Genomic DNA, 13,047 nt, shown 5'->3' on the forward strand with positions numbered 1-13,047 from the left:
AGTGTTCCTGTCTCTCATCAACACTGATGTATGTCATAGCAAATGTACATGGATGGTCTAACACATTGGCCTTTACGGGGAGATGAGGGGGGAGCTGGCAGATCACTTTGATGATAGTCAAAGTCCAGACCACAGACAGCAGAAGCTTGCTGCTGGGTACTCACATTAAAGAGCTCTCACTTTGGTAGAATTGCCATTGTATGCCCAGGCACAGAGGGAAACCTGTTAACATAAGGAGAGACAAGTTACTGAAGTGGCTCAGTGCTGATACAGACAGTGCAATGGCAGCTGTACCTCCAGGGCATCCAGAAGCCACAAACATCAGAAGACAGACAGCTGTGTCCCTGGGAAGTGGGCTGTATGGTCTAATTGGTCTATGCCATCTCTAGCTAGTCCACTGACTGCTGCAACTAGAGTGTTTTGGAGAGGTTTATCTCACCTTCCTGCTGAATCCAGTGGCGGGTGCTCGCAACAGTGTTGCTTAGATATCATGGCAAGAGACACCTTAGGAATACCTGCTGTTACTGTAGATCAGAGATAGGGTTCTGCTTTTTGGGGTTCAATAATTTCATTATTATTAATTTCATTGCCCTGGAAATGGGCAAATATAGTGCCCATCTACAAAAAGGGAAATAAGGACAACCCAGGAAATTAAAGAGCAGTCAGTTTAACTTCTGTACCCGGAAAGATAATGGAGCAAATAATTAAGCAATCTAGAAGATAATAAGGTGATAAGTGACAATCAGCATGGATTTGTCAAAAACAAATTGTGTCAAACCAACCTGAGTGCTTTCTTTGACAGGGTAACAAGCCTTGTGGATGGGGGGAAGTGGTAGACGGGGTATATCTTGACTTTAGAAAGGCTTTTGATACTGTCTTGCATGACCTACTCAGAAACAAACTAGGGAAATGCAACCTAGATGAAGCTACTATAAGGTGGGTACAAAACTGGTTGGAAAACCATTCCCAGAGAGTAGTTATTAGTGGTTCACAGTCAGGCTGGAAGGGCATAACGAGTGGGGTCCCGCAGGGATCAGTTCTGGGTTTGGTTCTGTTCAATATCTTCATCAATTATTTAGATAATGGCATACAGAATACACTTATAAAGTTTGTGGATGATACCAAGCTGGGAGGGGTTGCAAGTGCTTTGGAGGATCGGATTAAAATTCAAAATGATCTGGACAAACTGGAGAAATGGTCTGAAGTAAATAGGATGAAATTCAATAAGGACAAATACAAAGTATTCCATTTAGGAAGGAACAATCAGTTGCACACATACAAAACGGGAAATGACTGCCTCGTAAGGAGTACTGCAGAAAGGCGATCTGGGGGTCATAGTGGACCACAAGCTAAATATGAGTCAACAGCGTAACACCATTGCAAAAAAAGCAAACATCATTCTGGGATGTATTAGCAGGAGTATTGTAAGCAAGACACGAGAAGTAATTCTTCTGCTCTACTCTGCACTGATTAGGCCTCAACTGGAGTATTGTGTCCAGTTCTGGGCACCACATTTCAGGAAACGTGGACAAATTGGAGAGAGTCCAGAGAAGAGCAACAAAAATTATTAAAGGTCTAGAAAACATGACCTATGAGGGAAGATGGAAAAAATTGGGTTTGTTTAGTCTGGAAAAGAGAAGACTGAGACGGGGACATAACAGTTTTCAAGTATGTAAAAGGTTGTTACAAGGAGGAGGAAGAAAATGGTTTTTCTTAACCTCTGAGGCTAGGACAAGAAGCAATGGGCTCAAGTTGCAGCAAGGGAGGTTTCAGTTGGACATTAGGAAAAACTTCCGAACTGTCAGGGTGGTTAAGCCCTGGAATAAATTGCCCAGGGAGGTTGTGGAAGCTCCATCCTTGGAGATTTTTAAGAGCAGGTTAGACAAACACCTGTCAGGGATGGTCCAGATAATTAGTTCTGCCACGAGTGCAGGGGACTGGACTAGATGACCTCTTAAGGTCCCTTCCAGTTCTATGATTCTATGATTATAGGGGGGTTATTTTTAGCAATTTGTGAATTCTGTGTAGAGTCCAAAAATTGGGGATTGCAGGGGATGTGGGGTGTGCTTTCTTTTTGTATATACTGTAACAAGTAATCCCTAGTGCACGTTAACATACTACATTAAAGCTCACTAAGGAACCTTTAATGCGCACCAGCAGGGTCTGTGTGGACCAATTAACGAGCAACATGCTAGTGTGCTTTAGAATCACACACCCATGACCACATTAATGCTCTGTGGGGATGAGCTCTTAAATACAAGTAACCATTTCCAATGTTTTCCAGTGTTTATTGGATAAACACTGATTTCAACTTTTGTCTCAGGCTGTTTTATCAGGGTTTAGGGGTTAAAATAACAAATCAGAAGCCCTAATCATAGATGAGTTTGGTGTTGTACAAGACAAATTCCCTGTCCCAAACGGTTTATTGACCAGAACAAGTGGAGGCAATGCCCATGGCGGGCGGTACAGGCTGAGGGAATGGCCAATATGATTCTCCAGTCTCTGAGAATGTCCATGCACAGGTACAGAGGGGCACGAAGAAGGTTGTTTGGTTTAATTTTTTGTACCCGAGAGAGACGTATAAATGAGGCAGCTCATGCTAGTGTGGTTTCTTAATGCTCTGATTGACCCACTGTGGGGATGGGTGTGCCCTAGTGATCAGAAATCAAACTCTACGGGCCAGATCCTCCAAGGGATTCAGGTGCCTCACTCTATTGATTTCAATAGGAGTTAGGCACCTAAATCCCTTTGAGGATCTGGGCCTACCTGTCTGGGTTCTAGGGCCTGCCTCATTGTAGCGTCTGAGCACCTCGCAGCCATTCCTGGATTTATCCTTTCAGCCCCCCGAGGCTGGGCAGTGCTGTTATCCCTGTTGGACATATGGGGAGCTGAGGCATAGAGAGAACCATATTTGTAAAGGTATTCAGGTGTTACGCCGCTCAGCATTGCAAGGCCTATGTGATTTAGGAGCCTGAGCCTCAGTGAGAGGGATTCAGTCATCCAATCCACACAGTCTCTCAACGTGGAGGGACTAAGCATCTAAGCACCTTGAGAAACCTGGGCCCCAGTGACTTGCCCGTGGTCACACAGGAGCCAGTGGCAGGTCAGCACTTTGCCCACGCACCCGCCTTCCCTCTCTCTGCACCATACTGCCCTGAGCCAGACTGTAGCGAGCTCCAGGGCCAGGGGAGGCAGGACCCAGGAAAGTGTGCAAGGAACCTCCCAGTATGTCTGGTTAATGCTCCTTGCAAGGGGCACAGGTTTAAGGGAGCAGAGCCAAGAGGAGAGGAAGCGTTAGCCCTGGGGTGGGGGGGTCTGCCTCCTCTTCCCATCCCTTTAGCACGGCCATGGGCTGCCATGAGCTCCTCTGCCAAAGCAGCCCTCTCCCCCGGGGAGCTGCAGGTGTAAAGCAGGAATCAATGCTTTGTGCAGATATCTGCCTGGAGACTGGTGGGGCTCTAAGGGGCTGCTCCCCTGCCCCATCCCATGACCTTCTCCCCAGGGAGTGAGGGAGGAGGCACTCCAAGGTAGTAGGCAGTGGACGCGCTCTTCCCATACTCCCTTCCAGCCTGTCGCAGGCAGGCTGGCCCTATAAGGGGCTTAGGCCTTAGCCTGACCACCACCAGGTTTAGCTGCCTCCCTGGTACAGGGAATGTAGAGATCCTCAAAGGTATTTAGGCACTTAACCCCTATTGAAGTCAATGGGAGTTAGGCACCAAAATACCTTTGAGGATCTGGGCCAATGAGTATAGGGGTCCCATGGCAAGAGGGAGGAACTAGACCTGTTCGGAGTTAGAGGGCTTGTTCAGTATGGGGAGAGACTCCAAGAGAGCAGACGGGGGGGGGGCATTCTATTAAAGAGCAACAGGACAGCCAGGGAAGAGCCAGGTTGAACGCATAGGGAGGGTCTTAGGAAGGAAAGACAGGGCAGTTTAAGCTACAGAGCAGTCAGTTAAATTGATTAAGGTCCCAGGGCTGTAGTAGAGAGTGGGCCTGGGTTCCCTCTATGCTGCCACCTCGTGAGGTGACACAGCCATCCCGGCCACCAAGGGTGTATGAAGGGACTGATTGGCACCTCGGAGGGCTAAGTCACCTCAGTGACTCCAGTGGGAAAGCTGAGAGAGAAACTGAGGCAGTGAACTGTTGTGAAGCCAGACTGGGTAAGTCTCTGCTACACCCCCACTGAGGTGGGCAGGAGCAGAAGGGCTGCTGTCAGTTGGTTTCTAAAACTTGTGGGCTGATTCTCCTGTCACTTATCCTGGTACAAGCTAGTGCAACTCCACTGACCTGAATGGAATTATTCCTATCTAACATTCTGGTAAGTGAGGACAGAATTGGGCCCTGTTATTCATGTGGCTTATGGCCTGATTATCACTGGATGTAGAATATCACTGCGGCCACCCAGTTTACTAAGTGTATTAATGTGCAATACAATGCTGAATGCTAACCACTACATAAACCGTTCACAGTGTGTCTGTGCTTCCCCAGTAACCAGCACGTCCACTCACCCCATCCTCCCCCAGTCTCCTCATCTCAGTGCTGCAATTCCTTGTTTTCTTCAGATGTCCCTCCTCCGCGTTTCTCTCTCAGGATGCCTGCAGATAATAGCAGAGAAACAGGTATCAGGGGGTAGCCATGTTAGTATGTATCCACAAAAACAACAAGGAGTCCGGTGGCACCTTAAAGACTAACAGATTTATTTGAGCATAAGCTTTCACGGGTAAAAACCCCACTTCTTCAGATGCATGGAGTGAAAATTACAGATGCAGACATAAATATACTGGCACTTGAAGAGAAGGGAGTTACCTCACAAGTGGAGAACCAATGCTGACAGGGCCAGTTCGATCAGGGTAGATGTAGTCCACTCCCAATAACAGATGAGGAGGATGATCAGGATGTTCTGTGATCAATGGTTATATAGTCATTTGTTCTGCCAGGAAAGAAAGAGAAAAACACAACATAAGTGTCATGTAGGGAACAGGCCTCCTCACCTTGAAATAGCAGAGATAAAGGACTCACAAGGTATTGTGAAAAGAAAAGGAGTACTTGTGGCACCTTAGAGACTAACCAATTTATTTGACAGGTTTCAGAGTAACAGCCGTGTTAGTCTGTATTCGCAAAAAGAAAAGGAGTACTTGTGGCACCTTAGAGACTAACCAATTTATTTGAGCATAAGCTTTCGTGAGCTACAGCTCCGATGAAGTGAGCTGTAGCTCACGAAAGCTCATGCTCAAATAAATTGGTTAGTCTCTAAGGTGCCACAAGTACTCCTTTTCTTTTTGCAAATACAGACTAACATGGCTATTACTCTGAAAGGTATTGTGAGAAAGTACTTGTTATGCTGGAAGGTGTTAATGTCTCCTGGAATGGGTTCTTGCTCTACAGACTATCATAGACATGGTTAAAGCCCCTGGGTGTGCTAACTGCCCTTCTTTCAGAATCAAGGAAGGAGCAATTATGCTCCTTTATGTAGTGATAACTAAAAACAACAGAAGCCAAGGCCCAAAAGAATGGTTTGCATGGCACTGCTGATCAGGGGCAAGGGGATTGTTTGGCAAGCTGAGTGTGTGTGAGAAAGCCAGAGAGGAGAAAGCCAGCAGAGAGGGAGAGATGGAGTTGTGAGCATATCCCGGAGAGGGAGCAGAAACAGAGCTCCTTGGGGCAAAGAACTGACTGGAGGGACAGATATGAAAATTGTGAATAAGGAAACGGCCTGCTCGTGTTTGTTTCTGTTGTGTTCCGCTGAACAGGACTTTGTCCTTTCTCTGTAAATAAGCAGAATTGCTCCAAAGAATATACCTTTGTGTCTTTCAGTGTGTCCTCAGAAGTTGTCTGTGTGCTTATTATTATCAATAATGTTTATTGTAGAAATGCTTATGAAAGTTTGTGTTTTTGGAGACGTTCCCTCATAAGGGACTGTGTGCTATGAGTGTTGGAATTTGGAGATGTGCCCTAGAGGCGGGGGGGCGGGGGGGGGTGGGAAGACCACATGGCTGTCTGCTTATTCCTTTTTCATTCACTGATTTGTAATTTCATGAACCCCAAGATTGTTACATTTATTACTGTAGTGCCTAAGGTCCACCTAAGATTGAGGCCCCATTATGCTAGGCACTGTACAAACACACAGAATAGTAGACAGTCCCTGCACTGAAGAGCTGCTTACAACCTAAATAGACCGAGGGAGTCAAAGCCAGAGCTGGGAACTCAACCCAGATCTCCTGAGTCCCAGTCCACCGTCATAACTATGTCCTTTCCAGCCAGCATAGTGCAGGTGCTTCTGCAAGTGAGTCCATTTGTCAATACATCCTGTTCTCTCCCCCGGACTTGCCATTTCTTTGATTTCCCCTTTTGTCAAATTCCCTGTCACACAGGAGAGTATTTAAAGGGGAAACGTTTCTCTGATTACTCTGCTTTCTCTTCTCTTAGCATGTGGCTGATAGCCAGAGACGAAAGATCCCTTACTGCTGCCTCCCAGCTCTTTCCGATTCTTCTCACCACTCAGCAAGAACTCTCCTTTTTTAAGGTAAAAAACAAGTAATAACACTCCCCCCCAGAATCTCTTCCTGGCTTCCTTGTAAATCAACAGAAGCTACAAAGGGCACAAACCCAGCGTTTATGAATGCCTTTTCCGTGACTTGCCAAAGTAGCCACTAGCAGAGCTGGGACTAGGACTCACGAGTCTTCTGCTCTCAGGGCAGGTCTACCCTACAAACACTGCACTGGCACAGCTGCACGGATACAGCCCTGCCACTGTAGCGTTTTGATGAAGACACTCTAAGCCGACAGGAGAGAGCTCTCCCCTTGGCTTAGTTACTCCACCTCTCCGAGAGGCAGTACCTATGTTGGCGGGGGAAGCTCACTGTCTACACGGGGGGTTACAGGTCCGCATAACTGTGTAGCTCAAGGGTGTGAGTTTTTCACACCTCTGAGCAATGTACTTATACAGAGGTAAGTGTGGAGTGTAGACCTGGCCTCAGTCTTTGTGCTCAGTGGCCTGATCACAGAAGCACAACTTTTAACTGCCTGACTTGTGCACTTCCAGAGTGTACCGTATGCCTCTCTGCAGCACCCCCACCCTAGCAGTTTGCTTTAGGCAGCCTGCAGTTTTGTAATGCTTCACCCCAGCGATGACAGAGTTTAGCGCTTCCATCTGAACTGGATCAGTCAGTGTGACTGCGGGAGCCTCAGAGGGACTCTAAGTACATCTTTGCTCTTTGCTCATGTTGTCTGCACAACGTCCGTTAGTTTCCTGCCTCAGGGATTTAAAAGCTCCTGATCATTATTAGCCTCAGGCCCATACGTGAGTAATAGGACCTGGCCGTCAGACTAAAGGCGTAGTCTGATATTGTGGCTCATTTTCTGCATCATCCAAGTCAGTTTATCAACTTTTATTTCAATGAAATTCTGTTATGTGTTACCTCGGAGACCCACTGTTAACCTCCATTTTCCTGCAAAATCCTCCCGAAGCACATGATGTATTTCTAGAGGATTAAGGCTTGAAGGATTAATTATTTCTTCCCAAACATATAAGAGCCATCCTGCCTAGCTGACCCTCCCAGAGGAGCATTAGAGAAAATGGCAAGAGGATAAAACAGATAAGCACAGGAATAAACACTTGGACACTGGTGAAAAGCATTATGGGTAGCCTCAGTAATGTAGTAATGCAGGCCCAAGAGCTCCTGGGATGTGGAGACTGGGAGAAAGTACGCATTATGAGGTGTTAGTGAAAGATGCAACAAACCATGACAAAGAAGAGCAGGGGGTTTAGCTCCGCTCCAGTGGGGAAGGGTATCAGTGGTATTGGCTCCTCAAGAGATTTCGTTAATAGACCTGTCATGGGGGGAAGCTCGTTCCGTGCGCCTGTGAAGAGCTGCTTTTGAACGTCCTTGGATGACAGACCTCTCTGCTACCCTGAATGGAGAGATGATATCCTACTCCAGTGGCTCTCGCAGAAGGAGGAAGGAACATCTCTTCCATGGCACATCTTCTGCTCTCCGTACAGGAATGATACATCTCCATTAGCCAAGAAGAAAATAACTTGTGACTCATGCCATGAAGCCAAACTGACCTGTGGTGGAAAGTTCTGGCAGCAGGGAACAGCTGGAGCACAAACTGCAAGGACCCATCTTTCCCTAGCCCCCGGGGGAAGGATGAAATAGCCAATAGGTCTTTTCTGTCTCTAATTTCTATGACTGAGGAGCTCAGCAGCAAATTGAGTGTCTTGTGGCATCACCAGGAGCATCCTGCAGCTGCTCCCCAATCCCTTCTAGAGATCTAATCAGCCGGCATAAAAGGGACAGCACATTTTAAAAAAAACTGCACATTGGATTTTAGCAAGCTTCTATGTCACAGTGAGTTCCGTGGCAACTAAGTTCCCCTTACCGACAGCACTCTCTGTCTCTCCCACTGTCAACATGGATTGCTCTTGTGCATTTGAAACCTTCTTCTGTCAAGTATGTTTTGGTGGCTTAGCTGATAACTAGAGATATCAGGGGGGGAAATGTCATGCATCTCTATTTTTCATGTTAAAGGTAAACAAAAAACCAGAGGTGTCTTGACTGTATTTGCTTAGCCAGAGCCGAGCTATGAGAGCTAGTTTGATACAGGAGTAGGGATAGGTAGCTGCGGATATATTTCTGGTACTTATTGTCAGATTTCTGATGGATTTTTCCCCCTAAGACAACTGAAAGAGCAGTAGGGCCTCACAGGTATTTTTTAAATGATGGAAGATGAGGTTCAGCTGTTGTAGCTAATCCAGCACAGTTCTATGGGTTTCCTTTTGTTCTTAGAGGAAATTGATGAGGTGAAAGTTTCTGAAACCTGAGTTTGTACTGTCAACATTGTCGCTGGTGCCTGCTCTGTGTCACTTTGCACTTTCAAATGTTTCAGTTAGTTTTTTAAAATGTGTATGTACTCTTCCTCAAAAAAGATCTGCATGAAACAAACGCACAGAGCAATCTAATTCTGAAATGCAAACAGGCAACAGAAGCCTCATATATTAACAAGCTTCAAAATCAGCACAACTAAAGCAACCAATTTTTAAAAGATAGATTTATTTTATGAGAGAGACAAGGTGGGGGAGGTAATATTTTTTTATTGCACCAACTTCTGTTGGTGAAAGAGACAAGCTTTCAAGATCCACAGCACTCTTCTTCAGGTTTGGGAAAGATAATCAAAGTGTCACAGCTGAATACAAAGTGGAACAGATTGTTAAGTATACGGAGGTAATACATGTTGCAAGAAACCATTCAAAATGAAGTGGGCAATTAATACCTCTGCAGTTATAGGACAAAGGAGAGTTAGTGGGTTACAGATTCCATGATTTTTGGTGTCTAGCAGAGTTATCAATTTAAGCACCCAGGCTCATCGTTTGAAGGTGGCATGCAGGTTTCCTTTGAGGACGAGGACTGAGAGGTCAGATATGGAGTGATCATTTTATGAAATGGATTCACCCATGGGTGATATGGTGTTTTTGTCTTTTATCATTTTCCTGAGTCCATTTGAAAGCATAGTGATTATCTGGTTTCACCCACATAGTTGTTATTGGAGCATTTGGTACACTGGATGAGGTACACCACATGTTGAGATAGGCATGTATAGGACCCATGGCTCTTGAAAGGGGGGTTGTGGGCAGGCACTACGCAAACAGGCTTTCACACAGCTTGCATTCCAACTTTGTCTCCCTTGTTTACCATGGGAGACACCCTCCCTCTGGAACCTTATGAAGCACTAGTGGGTGAATAATATGCTGCAAGTAAACATCTCACTACATAAGCCAGTCCAAGCACAAAATGTATTCACCCATCTCTTTTACAGCCTCATGATGTACACTAGAGTAGAAATCGGGGAAAGCATCCAGCCACGTGGATACATGAGAAAAGGAGGACGTTTAGAGGTGCTACAGAGCAAATACTGCTTTTAAAATTCATTTTCATAGAGGTTTACCAAAGTGAAATTAAGCACTCAAAAGAAAAAAACTTACAACAGCAGTGGAAGGCTCTGATTTTCCATGTATTCCAGTGAGAACTGGGGTCTCTGCATCTTACTGTATGCCATCAGCATGCAGCTCTTGCTAGGCCACTTCCACTGAGACCATTCCTCCTAGTGGAGATAGTGAAACGGTGACAGGTATTTCTGAAAACTACCAGGAGACTTTGTACATCAGTGGGCACATTACTATATATTATACTAACCACTGCGGTTTCCCCTTAAGCTGTTTATCTGAGCTTTTGCCATGGATCTGATGGGAAAATGTAGCCTTTGCCAACAGCATCATCAGCTCATCCTCAGCTGCCCCTAGAATTATGTCTGCTTTTAGCTTTGTGCATCTGTGACCTGGAGGGTCCTGTCTGGAGGCACAGACTACACTGCAAAACTTCCAGCTGAGCCTCCCTTACTCTTTTCCTTTGCTGGTGCTCCCATCCACTGGCTCCCACAGCTCCTTTCCAGAGACCCTTCTGCCTCTCCTTGCATGCATTCCCCTTTGATGCTGACATCCCCAAGCTAGTTAACTCACTTTGACAGCATCCAGGAGCTCAGAGAGACAGTGAACATTAGGTACTAGACTCCACAGAAATGTCCCCAAGTACGCTCCCCAAATCCAGAAACAGATTGCTTTCCTACCTACCTCTCCTTGTCTGTCTCTGTTTGTCTTCTTTTCCATCTCTCTCTCCATCCCTTTCTTTTCTTCATTCCTCCGTCTCTCCCCTTCACTATCTTTCCATATGCAGCTCAATTATCCAGATGTGGTGTCAGGTGGTAACAGGAACACATTCCAGATCAGAGCTACAATCCTCCCCCTCTTATTGCCATTCTTTCCTACAGAGTCCATGCTATGGGATCTGCCGAAGGCTGGAAGCATACGACCAATGTAGGCCAGAAGCTGCAGAGGGGAGCTCTCTACTGCCTCTACTGGTGAAAAGGAAAAAGTGCTGCCACAGAGTTCTTCCTTTGCATAGACTACCTACCCACAATTCCTCTCAGGACACTTGAGGAGTCACCATAACTAGACATTAACTTGGATTTTGGGGGTAGTTGGCTCCTAGATCAGTTTAAAGAGTTTATTTCTAAGCAGTCAGGATTCTGCTGAAGGGTCTTAAGTGTTCTTGTTCCATTTCCAGTGGGGACTTTGATGTGACAAATGACCCAGTGTTCTGCTTATCTAGCACTGTAATGAGCTACCTCATAAGACTGGGTTAGCTGGTGGCCTCTCCAGGCAGGACTGGGTAAGCAACTCCCCTGGAACTGGAGACAGACCTGCAAACAGACACTTGGATGACTAGTACTTGCTGATCCTAACAGTGAGTGGGGTTTGGTGGATAGGTGAGGTGGTGCAGCCAAGGGACTGTGGGACATTCCCACTAGTGGGTGTGCAGACAGTTGGATGGACTGTTGCCAAAGTTACAGGAAAGCGGGGTGGAGGGTATTTGACTCTTTATATGCATATCTGTTCTGTTGGTGGGTTTTCCCAGATTCATGACTGTGTTCCCTTTGTCCTTGTTTGTACACAGTCCTGGAGTGCTTGTGAGTGGGGAAGTTCAAGCTGTTAAGGGCACCCAGGGAGGGTGTGTTTAGTTTTTCCAGGTTTCAGGCTATAAAAACAGTGAATCAGCTGACTCCATGACACACTAGCAGCTAAAATTAAATTTAAGTATCCAACATTCCTATTTTATCAATACCTATAAATTTGACATTACACCTTACAGGCTGCCAAAAAGAAAGCAATTAATAGACCTCCCACACAGCAAAGGACCACTTTAAACTATCCATGAGGTCCTGATTACAGCAGCTATGAAGGAAAAACCAACCTTATGGCTAATTGGGACAGAGATGCAGGAAAAGGATGCAAATCCTCTGGATTAGAAGAGCAGTCTCCTCAGTTTGTGGTCAGCTAGGAAAAGTAACTAACTTGAGTGGTCCAGGGTTTTAAACTAGAGCAAAGAGATTAAAAAACTGACCATCTGTTAGAAAGGATGCAATGAGCAAGGCAGTTTCTTCCACATCTGAGGGAGAATCCTCACCTTTGGGAACTCTGGACATTGATTACACAATAAATTTGATTAATAACCACATGTAATGTAGCAGAAACTGACTAATTTTGCTCCTGGGATTTGCCCTTGATATACAGTGCTTTCAGACTCAATAGCACATTAAGAACACATTTATCTCTGGCTGCAAGATCTGTATAAGATAGGAACTGTGGACAAAGACTCCCTGTGTCTATGTCCACGTGGTACAGAACGGCTCAAATAAATTGGTTAGTCTCTAAGGTGCCACAAGTACTCCTTTTCTTTTTGCGAATACAGATTAACATGGCTGTAACTTTGAAACTTGAAAATATATAGTGAATGTAAAGCAAACACATCAGCTAGAGCTTGTCTACACAGGGAAATTTACTGGCAGAACTATATCGGTATACTTATAGTGCTGTTGTTGTACTGTATAACTCCCCATGCAGAATTTCTTATTTAGGAACAGCAGTATAACTATACCGGTATAGTTCTGCTGGTAGATTTCCCCAGCTAAACAAGACCCTACCCACACTGACGCCTCCCCCCGACACCCAGGCATGAACAAAGGGTGCATCTTTGCTATGAAAAAAGGTGAGTTCTTAACTCATGTTAACTACCATGAAGTACAATGCTCACAAAGACAAGGAAGTTTGTAGTTTTCACACGTACTAAAAAATCAAAGTAAGGAATAGGGGGGAAGCCAACTGTCTATCTCAACCTAACAACTCAGGTGAAACCTATACCCTGCCTTATCTTCACCAGGATTTGATTACATGAGTTAAGAACACACCTTTTTCCCTAGTGAAGACAAGGCCAAAGAGAGAACGGATATTTAGAGAGCTGGCTTCCTTCTGTTGAATTCTTACAACCCATTTACTGGCTGTTCAACCTGAGCATTAGCCTTCCTTTTCTGACCTTAATGACGAATGAAACTCGGTATGGGTTTGTAGAGGATGAAGGTGAAAGGAGGCTGGCGCTGAGACTTAGTGGCCTAGGGAAACAAAATCTGACTGGTTCAGCTCAAACACTAACAATA

The 13,047-nt window shown here is 45.5% G+C and overlaps 1 protein-coding gene across 3 annotated transcripts in view; it reads left to right on the top strand.

Moving 5' to 3' along the window:
* Nucleotides 1-12,268, top strand: part of TSN (translin) — a 53,344-nt gene extending 41,076 nt beyond the window's left edge. For all 3 annotated transcript variants that reach the window (XR_013347440.1, XR_013347441.1, XR_013347442.1), the window contains 2 exons: nucleotides 6,427-6,523; nucleotides 10,825-12,268. The gene's annotated coding sequence lies outside the window, so the exon portion shown is untranslated. The remainder of the gene's footprint in view (nucleotides 1-6,426; nucleotides 6,524-10,824) is intronic.
* The last annotated feature ends 779 nt before the right edge of the window (nucleotides 12,269-13,047 follow it).

Source organism: Eretmochelys imbricata, chromosome 11, assembly GCF_965152235.1.
Source record: "Eretmochelys imbricata isolate rEreImb1 chromosome 11, rEreImb1.hap1, whole genome shotgun sequence".
Classification (NCBI taxonomy): domain Eukaryota; kingdom Metazoa; phylum Chordata; order Testudines; family Cheloniidae; genus Eretmochelys; species Eretmochelys imbricata.